Source organism: Pleurodeles waltl, chromosome 1_2, assembly GCF_031143425.1.
Source record: "Pleurodeles waltl isolate 20211129_DDA chromosome 1_2, aPleWal1.hap1.20221129, whole genome shotgun sequence".
In the NCBI taxonomy this organism is placed as follows: domain Eukaryota; kingdom Metazoa; phylum Chordata; class Amphibia; order Caudata; family Salamandridae; genus Pleurodeles; species Pleurodeles waltl.
In genome coordinates, this window is record NC_090437.1 from 263,759,571 (window position 1) to 263,779,588 (window position 20,018).

The 20,018-nt window shown below is 40.8% G+C and overlaps 1 protein-coding gene across 2 annotated transcripts in view; it reads left to right on the top strand.

Annotated features, from left to right (window-relative positions):
* Positions 1-20,018, top strand: part of GRID2 (glutamate ionotropic receptor delta type subunit 2) — a 2,834,743-nt gene that overhangs the window by 1,014,121 nt on the left and 1,800,604 nt on the right. The window lies entirely within an intron of this gene.

Here is a 20,018-nt window from a genome sequence, read left to right on the forward strand (position 1 = left end):
GAGGGGAGGTAGCTCACACTTACATCTGAATAGGTTGTGTCCTGCCCTGATTTACCCCTTGCTGATAATCTGGAGTCAGGGATGGGTTGAAAGGGATCCTGGTGTACTCCAATGAGTTCCTTTGAAGCTATCCCCCTATCAAAAGCCTTTTTGGGTATATCTACTGGATCTCTGACACCATACACTCAGAAAACTTCTGGTTTGAGGACATTCTGCCAGGAAGAAGGCTGCTGTGATGCCAGGAGAGACTACCACTTTGCTGTTTTCTTCCCTGTGTTGGCCTGCTGCCTGCTGCTTCTTGCCTGGAAGTAAAAGGAATAGACCTAATTTTCTCCATCCTGCATTCTAAAGTTTCTCCAAGGGCCTGACTGGGCTTGCCTCCTGTTTCCAAAGTCTCAGGGACATTAAATACCTCACCTGTATCTTGCTATCAGCACCTGGGCTCCTCTGCTGTGAGTCCTGCTTTGCCAAGTGGCCCTTGGAGGAGAGTTTAGGGCTGCAACTCAAAAAATGAATGCATCAACAGTGGCTTGTCAATAGGAAACGATGCATCAAACCTGGTGTGTCAGTAGGAACCAGTGCATCCCACTGCAGAAGCGAAGCCTCGCCGATGCCTGCCTTGAAGCCACAGACACTGCTCGCAGACTGTGTAACGCAACAACAACAACTTACAATGCAGCCCTGACTTGGCCGATGCAGCACCGACGCACATCGCATCTGGACATCGATGCATCAATGACATTGCCCGGTGAGGAAACGCTGCATCGCCTGCAATGGAGACTCATCCCCTCCTTTGCATTAATGCATCATCCCCGAGCATCAGTGCAGCCAAGGTAGTGTCAGCGGGTTTGCGTGACTCCTGTAAACGGCCTGTGCTCCATTGCAGTCGAACTGAACGTTTGGATTTGCCCCTGTCAAGCACTGGAGCCCCAGTTCAAAGTATTGACTTCTAAGCACTGCATTTTGATTTAATCTTTATAAAATGCATTGTCTTCTAGCTATAGACCTGATTGCTTACTTTGATGATCAGCAGTAAGGATAGGACTTGAAATTGTGCATTACATACAGTAATTGCTCTACTCCGCTTCCACATCTCAGTCATTTACATACTGATATACTTAATTTTTTTCTCTTTGGCAACTTTCTGAGTTTCTGCAACAGTCATGTCTCAATCTGGAGAGCCAGCAGCTGCAACTGCAATACTGGAGTTTGCGAGGAAGCTATTGGAAATCTGCACAGTGTCTCAGCTAAAAGATTTTTACAGGAGTTCAACTGTTCTTTTAAAGGCCTTACTAAGTAGGAGGAGCTGCAAAAAGTGCTGATTGCCTGGCTGGCAGCCCTTTTGAACTTCTGTATGTAAAGTGAATCATGCTCTGCCAAGTGGCACCAAATCCAGTCCTGGGCCCTTTGGGGTGAGTGTCATGCTGCAACCCGAGAAACCGATGCATCGACACCAGCTTGTCAATTAGAACCAACTCATTGAATCCGCCATGTTGATTGGAACCAGCGCATCCTGCTGCAGAAACAATGCCTCACCGCTGCCTCCACTGAAGCTGTGGACACCATTCATCCAAGGCCAACACAGCAGCGATGCATCAGAACTAGTAAACATCACTTCTATCGCTCAATCGCGCTCGGACTGCAATTTTGGATTTACCCTGCTCCAGCACAACCAGATAAATCCAATTGGAGCTATTGGCTTCAAATCACTGCATTTTGATTTAATCTTTAAACATTCATATCTCAAATTGTGTGTTGGATGTTTGTTGTTTTGGTCTTGTTTTTTATAGATAAATATTGGCTATTGTTCTAAACTGATGTGGAGTACTTTCCTGGCGTTTTCACTGTGTTACTATGTGTGTGCACAAATACTTTACACATTGCCTCTTTAGTTTAGCCTGACTGCTCTGTGCCAAGCTACCAGAGGGTGAGCACAGGTAAACCTTTAGGGCCAGATTTACAAGAAGTGGTGCAGCATGGCTGCTGCACTAAAATTGGCTGCACTGCGTCACTTCTGAAACACAAGGATGTGCCATATTTATAATAATACGGTGCACCCCTGTGTTTCCCCCTGAACCATCGCTAAAGTTGCTGCCAAGAGCCAACGTAGCCACCCTTGTGCCATAGTGCAAGGATGGCTGCATTGAGGGGAAGATTGTTTTTATTCAGGAAGGGACACCTTCCTGCACAAAAACAATCTTTTATGGTGATTTCACAGAATGCAGCACACATAGAAAGAGCAAAAAATGAGGAGAAATAAGAGCACTTCTCCTTGCTGTGCCATGCTAATGCCACCCCAGGGGTGGAATCAAAATGTTGGCGCTGCCTCAGATATAGTAAATCTTGTAAATCTGGGGAAGCGTCGAAATGCAACTTTGCACGCCCCTTCCACGCAAAGTGCTGCATGTAAAGGGGCCGTCTTTACACTGTGGCATTATACCACAAAAAGTGGCTTCATGCCACCTTGTAAATATGGCGCACTGCACAGTGCCACTGCAGCATCACAAAAAGTGATGCTCCAGTGGCACTAGGGCCTAGTAAATGTGGCCCTTACTGTGTATGTTACTTGCCCTGACTAGGATTGTGGTCCCTACTTGGACAAAGTGCAAACCTCTGCCAACTAGAGACCCAGTTTCTAACACTAAGCCATACAAATGTTACTTAAACGTGTGAAAGATCACTGCCATTATGTATGTAGCTGATAGGTGAATTTAGACATGCTGTTCACGGCACTAAGCTCTACGTACTGCTAGTGGGTCACTGCAAGGTGAAGTTAAGACAGTAATATGACACTTTGCTTGTTCAATATTGTTTGGCAACAGGAGAGGTGTCATTGCCAAATGTCGTTGGAAAGGTGGTTGGCGAAGGGAGGTCCCATAAAGGTGGAAAATACCCATATGCCTAATAAGGTTCTTTGGTCCTCGTATGTTTCATGCAGAGATAGTTTTGCACACCTGGAGTTTTGCAAAAGGGTTTTTTGCAAAATCAACAGTTTAAGATCATTTTGTTCAGCTTCTACAAGGGAGCAGGACAACAATTATCTCTATTATTTTCCCCAAACTATTTTTATGGGTTATTCTTACTGGTTGACAATAGGTAGCATGGTTTTCTTGTTCTTTACAGGTTCCTATACTTTTTTAGAATCATCTGGTAAGAACATATTTCTGTAAAACAAACTCTACATGTTAGAGGATCTGCATATTTGCTAAATGAGGCACATTATTACCTGCTGCATATTATTTGCTTGCAACTTACGATTTCTCCTGTTGGGCTTTTGATTTAGAAAAGAGTCTCTAGTTGGCAGCCAGTTTACTCCCTGCCCAAGTAGGAACCCTCACTCTAGTCAGGGAGTCACACTCATAAGATAACCCTTGCTCAACCCCTTGGTAGTTTGGCACTAGCAGTCAGGCTTATCTCAGAGGCAATGTGTTAAGCATCTTTACCCCGACACAGTGACACAGTGAAAACACTAAAATGGACATCACACCAATTTAGAAACAATTTCAATATGTATATAAGTAAAACAAGACAAAAACAACAAAAATCCTACATACACAAGTAAAGATATGCATTTTTAAAGGTTAAACCTTATTAAGGCAGTTAGAAACACAATGCCTCCAACTGGTGCTATCACGGTGTCGGGACAGAATCACTGCCAACAGTCCAACGCCACTCGCGAGGAAGTGCAGTGTGGGTCACAGAGTCACAGGGACTCAGTGTACAATACCTTAAAAATGAGGCAGAGTCACCAACTTGGCACGGAGTCATGAAGGAGAGGCGCTGCTGGAGCCAGTGCAGCGTCAGTTCTGTGCTGCTACGCAGGTGGTTAGGTGTTTTTTTTTTATTGCTATGCAGCAGAGGTGAGGCGTCAGTACCTGAAAGAGGCAATGGAGGTGAGGTGGTGACAGCGGCGAGGCAGTGGTTTCTTACTGTCCGGCGAGGTCAATGAGTCCAGTGGGTTAAGATCCAAGAGGCAACATTGCAGTGTAAATGTCACACTACAGGGCCACAGGTGCCGCAGTGGAGTCGGGTGTCACAGACCTGGGTGACATGGCACTCAGTGTTTATGCTGTTGCGGGACTTCGGAGGCACTGCTGTGGCATCGGACCTGCGGTGTCGCAGTTTTTTCACTTCAGCAGGGACCATGGCTTGGGGGGCATGCACAGCAGTGCGTAGTCAGGCAGCGCAGAGGTTTTGGATCCAATATGTATACTCATTCCTGCCTTTGAAGTAAGCAAACTTCAAAGGAAATCTTTGTAGTGCACATGACCCTGCCTTTCCTGCCTTGGTCCCAGACACACTCTATGGGGTTGAAGACTGTATTTTGTAAGGGCAGGCACAGCCCTATTCAGGTGCAAGTGTCAGCTCCTCCCACTGCTCTAGCCCTGGAAGACCCGTCAGGATATGCAGGGCAAATCTCAGCTCTCTTTCTGTGACTGTCTAGATTGAATTCACAAGAAGTCCAGCTGTCATCCTGACCCCGACGTGTATTCCTCAGCCATGCAGAGGCACAAAATGGTTTAGCAAGAAAATGCCCACTTTCTAAAAGCGGCAATTTAAAACATGCAATTCAGAAATCACCTTCACTAAAAGGTGTATTTTTAAATTGTGAGTTCAGAGACCCCACACTCAGTATCTCTATCTGCTCCCTATGGGAAATTACACTTAAGAGATATTTAAAGGCGATCCCCGTGTTAACCTATGGGAGAGCAAGGCCTTGCAATAGTGAAATCTGAATTTGGCAGTATTTCACTATCAGGACTTGTGAAACACACCAGTACATGCCCTAACATTTAAATACACCTCACCCTGCTCACGGGGTTACCTTTGGTCTACCTTAGGAGTGCTTACATGTACTAAAAGGGAAGGTTTGGGCATGGAAAATGGGTGCACTTGCCAGATTGACATGTTAGTTTAAAACTGCACACAGAGACACTGCAATGGCAGGTCTGAGACATGTTTATAGGGCTACTCATGTGGGTGACACATTCAGTGCTGCAGGCTCACTAGTAGCATTTGATTTACAGGCCCTGGGCACACATGAGGTACTACATGAGAGACTTACTAGGACATCAAATATGCAAATCATGGATAACCAACCATAATCACAATTTACACAGTGAGCATTTCCTCTTTAGCACTGATCAGCAGTGGTAAAGTGCCTAGAGTTCCAGAACCAGCAAAAATGAAATCCAGCACACAGTCAAAAATACAGGAGGCAGAGGCAAAAAGGCAAGGGGAAAGTATGCCAAGGCTGCCAGGTCTAACAGTTATCTCATATTTTGCTTTTTTCGGGTTGCAGAGGATCTGTCACCAGGAAAGCACTATATAGAGCACCTTTAAATAAAAAGAAAATAAATGCAATGAATGTTTAGATGCTTATTATTTAAGTAGTTTAGTTAACATTCTGAGAATTCTGCTTTTTAATTGACTTTCGCCTATTCAGAGATCACATGAAAAGTTAGCAAATATTCCCTTCTGTAAAGCAAGTATTTTTTGACTGAACAGCGTCAATGATTGGATGCAGTTATTAAAATTTAATCGAGATTTACTGCTGTTGATGCCCAAGTATAAAGACTGCAAATGCAGAAAAAAAAATGACCAATTTTATTGCGACGTTCAACCATTTTAATTTCTGTCGCAAACCATCTAGAAGATCTCCTACAACAAAAATTACGAAGACAATAACATTGAAACCAAGAACAAAGGAACGTGCCATTAATTATGACACTGGGGGCAAGGGAGGCAAAATGTTTTATTCATGCAGCAGACTGCTCTATCACATTGATGCACAGCGAAGCTGCATAGGAAAGAACATCTGCTGTTAGACAGATTGCTGCATGCCACAGTCTGCCAGGTCAGGGCATCTGGAGATATGCGAAAAACAATGCTATATCTAAATCATACAGCAGCAAATACGGAGTGTTTCTTGCATATTTATGTGAGGTTCTCCAAACCATTCTACTAGCAATCATTACTTTAAAACGCAGAGCAGTTTTTCTCTGCATTAGAAACATCTTGCCTAATGGATATTTCTCTAGAGCTGAACTAGCCTAATGGCTAGAGCTGGCAACTGTGGCACCAGGTCGAAATTTCGTCCTTTGGCTCAATACTGTGTGATTTTCAGCAAATCGTTTGACGTAGGTGTGCCTAAACAGCAGAAAAAATGTGAAAGTAGTCTGGTTCCGTTAGAAACGCTCGAATGTCCTTGTAGGTTAAAGGAGATAAAAACAATTGCTTTAAAGGAAAATACGACAGATTGTAAAGATCACTCAAGCCAGAACTGCCTTTTCCAACAAGCTCGTCTTCTTTAGATTCAAATGTACCTTTCATCTTAGCACACCCCACAACGTACGTTCTCCATCTATTGTGCCCAACTCTCGTTCATCAGTCAGGAAACATACCAAATGTGAAGAGGCTGTCCTTAATAAAGAGCAGCATCACTTTGAAGGTGCCAGTGCCCCAAACTAAGGCAGAGGCACCACAAAGGAGGCATATCACCACAAGGGATGTATTGTGTATCAAACCTCCAGATGTCAGCAGGCAGGTTTACAGCAGATGCTTCACAATATGAATCTGCCGCAAGGGAATACCATCCCCATATCCTTAGACCTTTCAGCCTGGGAATTCTGCCCATGCTAGCCAGTTCTGGGTGCCTAGACCATGAAATATTTGGGTTCCCATTCAAACAAAGAGGACCCCAGAGCAGTCAAAGTTCTGATGGCAGCTGATATGCAACCAACAACATTTCAGGATCTGAAGAGGTATGCATACTTGAGAAAAAGTTATTTATTTTTATAACCAGCACTAACATATCAAATGAAATATGAATGCTATGTTAACATATCTACACATCTTTGGTATCATCTGTGTGGTCTAAGAGACAATGACTGGAAGCGCTGCCCTCATAGATATTTAGTCATCAGCACCTGGGCTTTGCGCTCACAGGTGGACTGGGAGCCCATATCTTCTTTCTCCAACCCAGCAATGCAGCTGGGTTGGAGACAGCTCAGTGCGCATGTGTGTTTGGCTGTCCTGAGATGGCCGGCCAAACACATATGTGCAATGAGGGGAGTGCACACCACTCCCTCTCCCTGTCTGTCACCTCTCATGGCCCCGCCCCTACAAAAATAAAACTCTAATAAACATAGTTTATTATCGTTTTATTTTTAAAGTGTTGCCTGTGCTGCTGTTGTCAGCGTAGTGACGCCACTCCGCCATAGCAGAGGAGCAATTCTTTGTTCAAGGGTGGTGCATTGTGTACATTGTGGTGTAGGGTATGTGGCTGCAACAAGACCTTTTATCGGCCTCTGATATCAATCTCTTGAGGGCGATATGTGCACTGCCAATAGCATGAGCGGGATATTCACCACTTTTTAGCAAATTTCCCTTATCAGTCAAACTCTAAATTGATCATTTTCCATCTGTCGTGTTCGCTCGATACATTCAATACAGCTTACACCTACATGTTACTATGGGCCATATGTATGAACACATTTTCCCATAGACATAGAAGGGGTAAAAACCTTTGATACATCTGGCACTATATCTTAATGCTTTTCTTGTGTTTTTTTCTGTTAGTTGCTGGCACGTTCTATTTGGTTAACATATTAACACTTAACGTTTGCCTTATTTCTCCAAGCTTTTTAAATAAGGGTCTATCATACCGATGTAAAATATGAAATGAATTACTCTCTGCCCTACATTATAGGAATATTGCAGGTCACAGACGAGTTGCGGACCATATAAACTAACAAAGGACAAGGGCAAGTTTCTTTATAAGGTAACTGCACTTTAAGGTGGCTTGCAATATCCTTTTAAATACGGCAGTCTGTTTTATTACTCATAATACATTTTCACGCCTCCACCCTGCCCACAAATTGCTTGCATTATTGACGCGATGCTCTTTTATATGAAAAAATTGTATTTTTGTAGACATCACGGAAAACATTAGAATCTGTAGTTCTAAAGTAAACAGATCAAAAAGCAGGCAGTAACTTGTTAGAAATAGGTATTCAAATCAGTTTAATGTTAGCCATATCTAAAAAGATGCTTTAGAGTGTGTAGAAGCATGCAAAGTGATTCTATCTTTCCTGTAGTGTGATATAGCTTTGAAAAATGACCGTGTTGCCATAAATACTTCTTTGTGCTGTTCAGGGTTCATTTTATAAATCAGAGGGGAAAGCCAGATCTAATTTCCTTGTTTAAACTGTAGCTTTAATTATGATCCCTGACCTGCCTTTCATGTTGGCTGGTCGATCTGGTGGAGGCAGTTTGATGTCAGAAATCCAGTTTTAATACCTTATTACAGTTAAGCAGCTACAGTATGCCATTTTTTTTTTTTTCAGGTGACTAGAGTTTTCACAGGTTTCCTGAAATTAGAGAGTTATAGACAGGATTTTATTGAGGGAATGCAGGCTCCTGGTGCTATGAGATGCTGAGGTGCTGTCTAACATCTGCCCATCACTAATCACTTCCGCACAGCTTGCCCTGCAGGGACATCAGCACTGTAGCACTAGTGCTACCTTGCTCAGAGAAATACTTATGGAGGCTGTAGCACAAACCTGGCATGCTAACGGCTGGCATTACACCTTATTGTTATGCTGACTCCAAGCACGTCTAAATAGAGCATTAATTGTGTCTTTGCATTGCTGGAAGTGGGGTGACTTTCAGATAGAAAGATTTGCTCTTAATCCTACAATTACCAGGCCTCAAACCTTTACGGAAATCATGCTGTGTAAACTTTAAAAACGCAAAAGGAAATACTCTAGGTTTCAAACAGAAAGAGCATCTTTTGCTGACATGACTCAAATGTGCTATTAAATTGGTCTATCAACATCCTCAAATAGCAGAATTAAAGCTACTCGTGTCTCTTCTGTGCAGAAGATTCATTTTTGTCTAATATATATATATATATATATATATATACACATAGTTATATACATATATATGTATATAAATATATATATATATATATATATATATATATATATATATACACATATATAATCATATGTAATCATATACATATATATATATATATATATATATATATATATATATATATATATATATAACAAAATTGCCAAAGCCTCAGTTTCAAAAACATCCGAGCATTTATTCTCAGTCGAAATGACAGCAAGCTTAAAATCCTGACGCGTTTCGGCTGAATGCCTTGATCACAGGTGAGTGGTTCAAAGTGCACACAACACAGGTGTTTATCATTCAAATGCCACGTGACCCTGTAGTAGTAACATACATCTCCCATAATGCACTGATAATGTTTCAGTAATGATGCAATACACTGTAGCTTAGTATTTAATCATGCTTCATAGCGTCCAAGAGCCACAGTCATATTTCACAGTTGTAACAGTGCATGCAGTTTGTATAGAGTAAATGAAATGGCCACAAGCTTAATAGTTTTCATTTGTTCATGTGAATCACTTAAAAATATCACTCATTGCTGCTGCCAAAAATTTGATTTGTAATGCAAGGAAGTCTATAAACTGCAGAAAGAGAGGTAAAACCTCTCACTCATCCCTTTCTCACCTCCGTGTTCAAATTATTCCAGTAAAATACCTTGTGTTGAACGGAGACAAGTGGGTCATGCCCCCATTATGATTCCAACAACGACCTCCAGACAGGGGCCCCCAACCCTGCAGGGCAGCTTCAGCTTTCAAGGGCGGAGAAACCCATATTTAAAGTCCAAACAAAATTGCCAAAGCCTCAGTTTCAAAAATATCCAGCATTTATTCTCAGTCAAAATGGCAGCTACTTAAAATCCTGACGCGTTTCGGCTGAATTCCTTGATCACAGGTGAGTGGTTCAAAGTGCACACAACACAGGTGTTTATCAATCAAATGCCACGTGACCCTGTAGTAGTAACATACATCTCCCATAACGCACTGATAATGTTTCAATAATGATGCAATACACTGTAGCTTAGTATTTAATCCTGCTTCATAGCGTCCAAGAGCCACAGTCATATTTCACAGTTGTAACAGTGCATACAGTTAGTAAAGAGTAAATGAAATGGCCACGAGCTTAATAGTTTTCATTTGTTGTTTTACCTCTCTTTCTGTAGTTTAAAGACTTCCTTGCATTACAAATATAATTTTTGGCAGCAGCAACGAGTGATATTTTTAAGTGATTCACATGAACAAATGAAAACTATTAAGCTTGTGGCCATTTCATTTAATATTAATCGTGTAGTCATCAACCAGGATCCATGGCCTTAGATATACAAATGTATTTTCTCTTTACTATCTTAAAAACTACTGAATGGATTTACATCAAATAAGTGAAACTCAGTCTGCATATCGCCAGCTAGCAAATTTAGTGTAATTACTTCCAGTGGTTCGGGCTGCAGTTGTGTCTAAACGTACAATGGGAATTAACATAGGAAGCGCAGCTTTCTTCATCCCCTCCCCTTTTTCTCGGCCTCCGCTTGACGAATCACCACAAAACTTTCTGTGCAGAACAGGAATTACATGCACACTTTTTTTTTTTAATTAATTTTCAACAAACATGTGACAAGCATCGAAATAGCCCATAGAACAGTGAGTACAGGATTGAAACAGTGCAATGTCCCACATCAATATACAAGAGGCCCCAAACCGTACCTCCAGCAGCAATTGGATCAAACAGGAGCACAAGTGTATATCCACCCAGCCGGCTCGGCCGGAACCTCTCCCTTGAAGCAGTAAGCCATTAGGGTCTGGAGTCCGGGGATAAGAAGAGCAATGTTGCTCGTTTAGAGGCTAAGAACATCCATAACCAACTACAAATAAAGTAAAATAATAACTGGGAAAGAAGGAGGGGAGGGCAGGGCAGGGACCAACCCACACACAGCAGCCATAGCGCAGCGAGGCCATCATCAGCCACAACGCCACACGCGTGGCCTACCAGCGCACATCCACAAAGGCTCTACTGCAGGAACTCCAGATAAGTACGCAGCGGCCCCCAAATATCCCGTGGCCGAGCACCCTCAGGGGCTAATTCCCAAAAAGTCATCAATTGCTCATGACAGAACGAGGGGTCATGCAACCAGTCAGACCCGTGGGGAGCCTGTCCACGACCCCAGCACATCGCCACCCTGCGCTTCACAAGAAGCAGCAGAAGGCCCACCAACCGCCTGTGGGCCGACGGCACCGCCTCTACATATCCTAGCAATGCCAGTTTAGGGGAAAAAGGCAGCTGCAAACCAGTTATCTCCTCGATCCTTTCCATTACCTTCATCCAATAGGTGCGGACATCCCCACAGGCTCAAGCTAGGTGCAGAAAGCCAGCATCCGGGGCACGGCACCGCTCACAGTTCGCATCCGCACGCAGGCCCATAGCATGAAGGCCCCTGGGGGTGTAGTACATGCGATGCAGAAATTTGAAATGGATAAGACACAGCCTGTAGTTGGGAGACAGTGCCCTCATATGCGCACAGCATTTCCGCCACATCTCCTCTGTAATAGTCTCCCCCACATCCGCCTCCCAACGGGCCTTAACAGCCATCCAAGCTCCACCCTGCTGATCCTGTAAACAATTATATAATTTAGTAATGAGCCTACCCGGCGCCCGGCACAGCACTTCCAGAGCCTGACATACCAATTACATGCACACTTTTTTGGAAAAATTTGTGAATATTCGTGAAACTGTGGCAAAGATATAGGCAAGTCAAAAACGCTTTTTCTACGGAAACATGGTCCTAACTATAACTACCTAATGGCAGTCGCCATTATATTATATTATATTATATTATATTATATTATATTATTATTTATAGTTAGGACCATGTTTCCATAGAAAAAGCGTATTTAACTTGCCTATATCTTTACCATATATATATTCTTACTTTTGATAAGTCTGCACAACTGGAATGGAAACGTTCTTTCTGGCCAAGGACTCAGCTGAATGTTTCCATGACAACATCTTATTGCTCTCTTAAGGGCAGCTGCTGATTACAGATTGCTTTTTATTTGCATTAATGATTAAGGATGAATATAAAAGGACTGATAAAGATAATAAAAAACCGATATATATACATTCCTTTGGCTTGCAGCAGAAAGTTATCTGGGAGTTACTAACATCGGCAAAGAACTGTGATTTCATTCAGGAATGTGTTGTATTACCACATGCTCTATAAATCAGCACATTGTCTAACTTTGGATCCGAGGATGGCGTATTTTCAAAAACGTGACATTTTGAGCATGTAGCTAATCTGCTGATTTTTGAAACTTTGGATTTCACATACGTTTTCAATTAGCAGTAAAATGAACGTGCGGCGAAGGAGAAGCCTCTCCAATTGGCTCACAGCTGAAAGTTATATGGGAACTATAAATACCAGCATCCTGCTCGTCTATAAAGATGGCAGAAACCACCAGGAAGAAGACGGATGTCGAAATGCGTCGTGGTGCCAGATATAGCCTCAACCAGCATTAAGAGGAATAAATGTGCAGTTGATTGCAATCTCCGGGAGTGCAGCGTTTTCTTCTCCTTGTGTTATATTTAGGGTTTGGTCCTTACCCTAACGCAGCACCGGCAGTTAGGCACATCGTTGTTCCAGGACCGACACTTTGAAATATATATATATATATATATATATATATATATATATTATGGTATTGCGCAACCCCATTAAAAAATACCCTAGTAAGGCCCATGCTAGTTCACACCAGCTAATTAAAAATATAGGTCTGATAGAACAATATATCATTTTTTTAGCCGCTTTTAGCTTCCAGTCTGTCCGGCTGCTCAATGAGTGATGGTTTTAGTACGCTGCTGTTTTATACCATGTCATGCTTGTTAGTGGGTGGTTAGGTTTCCCAGCATCGAACAGATGACTGTAAAACAAAGAAGGACATGCGTGGTTTTATCACGATCACCATAATTATTACATGAAAGTGCCGTTCTAGCCTCTGGATTATCAATACCTGATTTTTTTTTAAAACACTTAGTCAAAACCTGCAAACACCGTTTCATCCGTTCTGTGGTGCTAACTAACTGTCAGTAATTTCCCCATCTGTTTCCTGAACCGCATGTGTTTGAACACTTGCACACTTTGTTTTTGGCGAGGACATCCTTGAGCACCATTGAAAATCTTGAAACCTGAGAGACTTGTTTGCAGAAGAGTTTGAAATTCATGTTTTTGCTGTGCATGCCTGACCTTGGAGGGTTTATGTTTATGTTCTTGGTACATTTGTACGACCTGTATTTTTACATTCAGAATTAAAATAATTTAATGCGCATGGTGAACGTCCAAGACCATCGAGTTGAGGTGCAAAAACGTGACATTCTCTTAGCTGCATAGATTTTCGTTTGGGTATTTCAGTTGGACAATAGATACACAGACCAGGGTATCAATGGATAGGCTGTTTAGTAAGAAAAGGCCGCGCTTATAAAAATTAAAAAACGGTTACTTCAATGAAGAGCACAAAAACAGATGACTAATGTGCAGCGCCTTTGCCAGCGTGAGGTGCCAGTTCCTGGCACATAAGGAAATGAGCAGCAAAGTACTTGGCGCGTTATCTCAGTGCACGTTTGGAGCTACCTACGCTGAAGCGGTCCACAGCCCTTCTCCCTCTGATATACTTCTCGCTCATAATCCATTTTCGCCTTCGAGAATCAGATGCACTTGTTAACACAGTACAGCGACATCTGGCTACGTTTGGTCTTTTGCATGAGATATGAATATGGAATGGAGCATGAACAGATTGTTTGCTGCCCATAACTGTGAATTTCAAAACACCCAATTTAAACAGCTTAAGCGTGTTTTTATGCTTTCTAGCAAGGCTGTGTGCACTGCTGCATTGTGACCCTGTAGTGTTCTCCTCCTTATTTTTTCATCATCAGTTTTTGACCAAAAACAGGGGAAAGAAAGGGGAAAAGAAGGATGAAGAGAAGAACAGAGAAGAACAGTGACTAAGGCAGAAAGTAGGGACTAAAAAAAGTGCTTGCAAGATTGAGATAAATGGGCAGGGAGTGTTTTGTGGTTTGTTAAAGACGGGAATCAGGGCTAGACAGCCTTGGCATTTAACAAACAGGACATTGAGCAGCGCTGGAAGGGGACTTCAGCTAAAAACTTTCGACCCAGGAACTTTTTTCTTTTTTTTCACAGTTTAAGCGCAGGTATATAGTTAGTGCACAATGCATGTTCCTGTACCACATGCGAGCTTGCACATTAGTTGTGTAGTACGTTTTCTACCCCTTTTATTAGGGACAGTAATTAAATCACTGACACTTCCTAATATGTGACCTTCACAATCCTTCAAGTAAAATGTGGTTACTGTCAAAGTGGATGGAGGTAAGTTAAGTTGCTTCCATCATCTAGCCCCGTCCCACCTTCCAAGTATCTCATAGGTATTGAATGGCATTTGCTTTATTGTAAACAGCTCATAAAGGACAGGACTGAACTGGGCTGGACTGACAGCTGTACCCCGACTCTCCCTTAGCAAGCAAGTCCCCTGTGTCGATACAAGTCCATCACGTTGAGGAATTACAGTTTCACCTCCGCAATTATGTATTTCCGATTAGTCCTGTGAGAAAGCAAAGAAGCCCAGTGGCTTACAAATAAACCTTTTTATGCTTAATTTTAGTTATTGAAGTAAGACTTTACATCATTGTCTACAGAAAAGGTACATAAATTGCTATTGAGTTACTAAGTGACCTACCTCTAAGATATAAATTGGATTATGGGGGTTATTCCAACTTTGGAGGAGGTGGTAATCCGTCCCAAATGTGACGGATTTACCACCAGCCGTATTACGAGTTCCATAGGATATAATGGACTCGTAATACGGTTGGTGGTATATCCGTCACTTTACCGTCACTTTTGGGACGGATTACCACTTCCTCCAAAGTTGGAATAACCCCCTATGTGTCTTGAAAGTTTTCTCATTCAAATAACATGTGACTCAATTTTATTTACAAATGTTTGGAAACAGCTAAACCTTCCTTTCTAGAGATATGTGTGCTAAAATAATGTTACTGCATTGACGCCTTCTTGGGCTTCTCATGGGTTTGATATATATTTTCAGAACAATGCAACAGAATGTTAATGTAGGAGAATTTTTTAGATCTTCAAATCTGCTGTATAGAATACTCAGTGGGGTTATCTTGCAGACTTTTTCCTCCAAACTATTTCAGAACATTGAAAGAGATAATCTGTCTGAGTTGTCTTGTGATTATTTCCAATCAGTAGGAAATGGATGCCGTCTGTAGGGGTGCTCAATGTATCTATCTCAATGCTTGCATATTTGTATGTAGGGCAAAAATTGGAAATTTCATATTTTCTGAAAAAGTGTGATTTTCCTGACTTCACCGAAGGTGTAGTTACCTTTTTTGCCGTTCTAAGCTATGAAAATAAGGGGCATATTTAAGAGCTGGTAGCGCCATTCAATGCCACATTTGCACCAGGGCAAATATCGAAAACCAAAAAAGGACATCCCGACATTTTCCTCATGAGAGATGGTTAAGCCAAGATAATTCCCATTTTATTTTCTGCATGCTGAGGGACTGATTTCACTATTATAAAATAGGCCATTTCATGTCCCAGGAACATTTTAGAGAGCACTCGTGATATGTGGTGCTAATTAGGCCTACCCAGAAAAAATAAAAGGAAAAGAAATGGGAAAAGAATAACAATTGACGAGCGGCCTGAGCCCCTCATTTATTACTCATTACCCATGGGAAGGAGTGACCCCAAATTAGCACCTCATGGGCTAATTTAGATTTGTATTTTATAGTATAGCGGTGCCCCAATCTGGGCTGGGGCACCATCAGTGTATTTGTAAGTGGTGTGGGTGCTGCCGGAAGTGCAGCAGCCCAACAGAAGAAAAGTAATCCTATGCTTCCTAAATTCCATTGAACATAACCCAGGGAAAATGTGATGATATGTTTAAGGAAACCACAGATGGAACATTTGCTCCTCAGGTAGGGAATGCTTGAACCCCTGTTGTTTGGTCATATGGCTGCATAAAGTGGCATTTAGCAATATAAAAGAAAAACCTTGATACCTGTTTAATGTTTTTTTAATTACAAATTATTTATTTAACTGTTTATTGGCAGAGATTGCAAAGTCCGCTTGACAAAACCAATAAACCTGAGTTTTATATATTGACATTTACTTAAAAAAAATGAAGCCCTAGAAATTTACTGAAAAAAGATTAACCTAACAGTTCCAGTTAGTTATTCAAAAATTATTTAGAAGTTCATTGAAAAAACAAAGAGACATTATAGTTAGGTTATAATGACAGCCCTCACCATGTGACCTCACATATTCCATCACTCATTACTTTTTCTATGAAATCACTGATAACATCACTGCAACAACTGAAATTACACCATTGAATGACAACACTACGCATGGTGGGGACGTGAATTCTAGTTTCTTCAGGACTTGAGTTATAGTTACTTCAGTTTACCATATCTGGTACATTTCAGTGTTTATTCAAATTAAAATGTTATGATGCAACTGACCAACAGACTTTAACATCTCCTTAGCCTTTGTTTGTTTTTTCAGTGAATATATACTATGTTAGCTAAGTGATTGTATCATAAGATAATATAAGTGGTGTTGCAGACGATCAACACTGTACTATGTTTTTGTATGTATTCTTGAATGCTGTATCTTTAGCTCTATTCTCTCCGAGCTTGCAAATAGAGAAATTGTGTCTTGCAAAAAGGCCAATGACTCTTGCAGCTTTTGTTGGACCTACAGAGCTGGTTCTTGAGATTATATGCTGGTCTAAAAATATTTTGTGGATGGTATCGAGTTTTGCTCTGGAAAGAAGAGTTATTGTTTAGTAAATAATAATGTTTTCTTAATATTTTACAGATGTGATGATGTACATTGCTAAAGTTAGTGATAAACAAAATTCATTCGTTTGTTGATTGAGTATTCTGTTTTTTTGTTTCTTTAGTTTGTCAGGCCAGTTAGTTGTTGGTCATATTTATTGTGAGGCATTTGGAATTGATTTTTGTGACATATTCTTCACCAGATTATATTCAGCCTCATTACGTAGATTGCACTTCTGTTATTGGAGCATTAAGTCATTATTTCTGGATTTCAAAGATTGTGTTGGCACCAGCACAGTGTTTAAGTGCATCTTTCAAACTCACAAGTTAACAAAAATAACATTTGTAATGGCAGATCAGTGAAGCAAAACCATTTTGCACTCTTGTTAGTACTATGTGAGGTTCAGAGAATAAGGTGTGAGCAACCTCCAGCTTTGACATATTACAGTAGTAGGCCTGTAGTCACGGTTTGCACTGTTACTCTAGTTATGGAACAATGAGGGTTGCATTTAAATAGTGACATTTAATTTACAAGGCTTGGGTACAATTTATACCAAACATGTAGGACTTATAGGTAAGTTAACTATGCTAATTAGGAATATAGATAATTTTGAGATATTTAGGAAGTCAGAGCACATGAACTGCTGTCTGGTTAGCAGAGTCTCAATGGAAACAGTAAAAAAAAAACAGCAGCATCAGTCCAAACAATAAGGAGGACCATGCACAATGAAGCATTTTTCTACAATATGTCAATATGTTTCTGTTTCAGTCTTCTAACCTGTCTCCAGGATGTTTATTGTTGCTTTGCATTGCCGTTCTAGGCTTGCACAACAAAGAATAATTGTGTCTGCTTTTTTTTTAAACAAAAGCAAATAATTGACTCAGTTTGTTAATTTGGGACAAATTTCCAAAGATCACCCTGTGCCCTGCCTGCCTCCAAAATAAACCCAAGTTTCTTCACAGAGGAGAAACTCATCAAGCTTAAGAAATGGACATCCAGGTGGATTTTGCACAGTCGTCGATTCTTTCTTTTGGAGTAAAGGTCTACCAGGTGTGATTCTAGAATTAATAGCTATCATGGGCACACAATGATAACGCATTTTATGGAATAAATTACGTTTAACTTAGGTGTGCAAAAATGTTTGTTAATCGGCCCCACTGATAGCAATACCAATTCAGTTCCTAAATGCTGATGGTATGGTACAGGTGCTAAAGAGAGCTGATCATGGACATGTTGAGCAGAGTCAAAGTTTGTATTTTATGAGTTTTTAATCTTCACATTATCAACTCTAGTGTTTTTAAATCTTTTTCCTATATATCCACTCCTATTGGTAGGAGTCCAGAATATAGTAACAAATCTCACAAAAATATTTTGTCCTAAAAACCGATTACAAAAATGGCTTTATTGGAGTTAATATTAGAAATTATATATGACCAACGGAACAATATTTTTTGTTAACTGTATTTACGACAGGAAAGGTATACCAGGCCTATTTTTCCTATTTTTTCGGGCATTCACCCTTCTTTTATTTATTTTTTAATAATGTTTATTTAGGAAGTTTGCTTTGATGACCCCCATTTTTTAATGTTACTGGTGGTTACTGACTCTGAAAGTGACCTAGGCTCCACTAACAATGTGCATGGCAAGTGCACTGTCCTTAAAAATATAGTAATTAGAATATTTCCAGTTGGCCAAGGCAACCAATCTGTGAGTCCCTAGTATATAGTAGTGCATGTAGTTTTCGAGACGCCAGTGAAATTAATGCACTTCAGTGCACTGCCGAGGTGTCTAGTATCATTTTAAAGCCAGACCTGCCTTGCAGGCTAGTTTTAAAATAAATCTATGTCCAAATTCGACTTTGGAATTAAAAGCACTTTCTTCATAACAGGGATTTTTCCTAACTCTAAACTTCAGTAATGCATGTCTTAGCTGGGAATTAGGCAGAGCCTCAATGTAAGGGAAACTATCATTATCAATCCATGCTTTTAGCTGAAACTGTGTGGACAATTTGTGCTTTAGATACCACAAATCCTGTTCTCTTGCACACTTCTTTGAAAGCTCCTGCAGCTCTAATTTGGAGTGCCACAACTCCAGTTTTGGCTTATCCAATTTTAGGGACAATCTATTTCAAATTTCATCCAGCGTTAATCTCATTTGCTCTGCCCATTTCAATTCACTACCTAGTACTTCGCTTTCACAAAGGGAGCGCATTTTTAAGCTTCCATCCTTAGTTTGCCTCGACCAAAACCTAACGGTGGCTGCATACCTTACATTAGTCCAGGCTGTAAACGGGGTTTCCATCCTATGACTTGTATGATAGAAGCCAAGGTTAGCACCAACAGCCTTTTCTCACATTTACCTTCCTCTAAATTCCAGTCCAATTTACCAAATATATGTAAAAGTTCTATACCATACTGGAATTGAGGATGAACCATTGCATTATATGCTGACAAAATCGGATGTAAAGTGGGGCCCCAAATATCTTATTAAATTGTTGAAGGCCCCAGACAGGGAACAGGGCTGTGGCTTTTTTGTTCCTCTAACCAATCTTTTAGTAGGCTCAACAGCATTTTTGGAAAAAAACCTTCTCACTTGCATCCAATAAGTTAATCAAGAAGTAATTGTCAGGCGCTGTTGCAACACTTTTTTTATAGACCTATCTTATTATAGCCCCTTTCCAACTGTCAAGGAAATGCCCTGTAGCGAACAACTTCTGGCAGAATAAATGAAAGACGCTTGCCCACCAATCTACCATAGCTTTTTATAAAAACTACAGGGAGGTTGTCATTACTAGCTAATCCACTTCCCTACAACAGCCTTATGTATTTGAAGTCAAAGCATCTGCGTGTCTTATCCCTAATTAATGACTTTTTGTTTTTAATTCTATGCAAAAAAAGGATGACATGAATTCAATTAGAATAGAAACCAGGTATGGAACCAGATATAGAACTGGCCCAGCCGCATCAAACACCTACATTCTATAAGTAATATCTACAATATGAAATCATCCCTGTCAAGCAAAATGTGCTCTTCAGTCTGTTAAAAAAGAAGAATGCAAAGGCCTTCATATTTTAATAAGTTTGCTCAAATCCCCCAAAATCCCCTTTATCTTGACCTTTAATATGTGTCTTAAAATATGCCAACAAGACCTTTCAAATGATTTTTAATAACAGGAAGTACTGTCATTTCAGGGGAAGATGGATTTGAAAAAAACAACTGCATTGATTCCAGA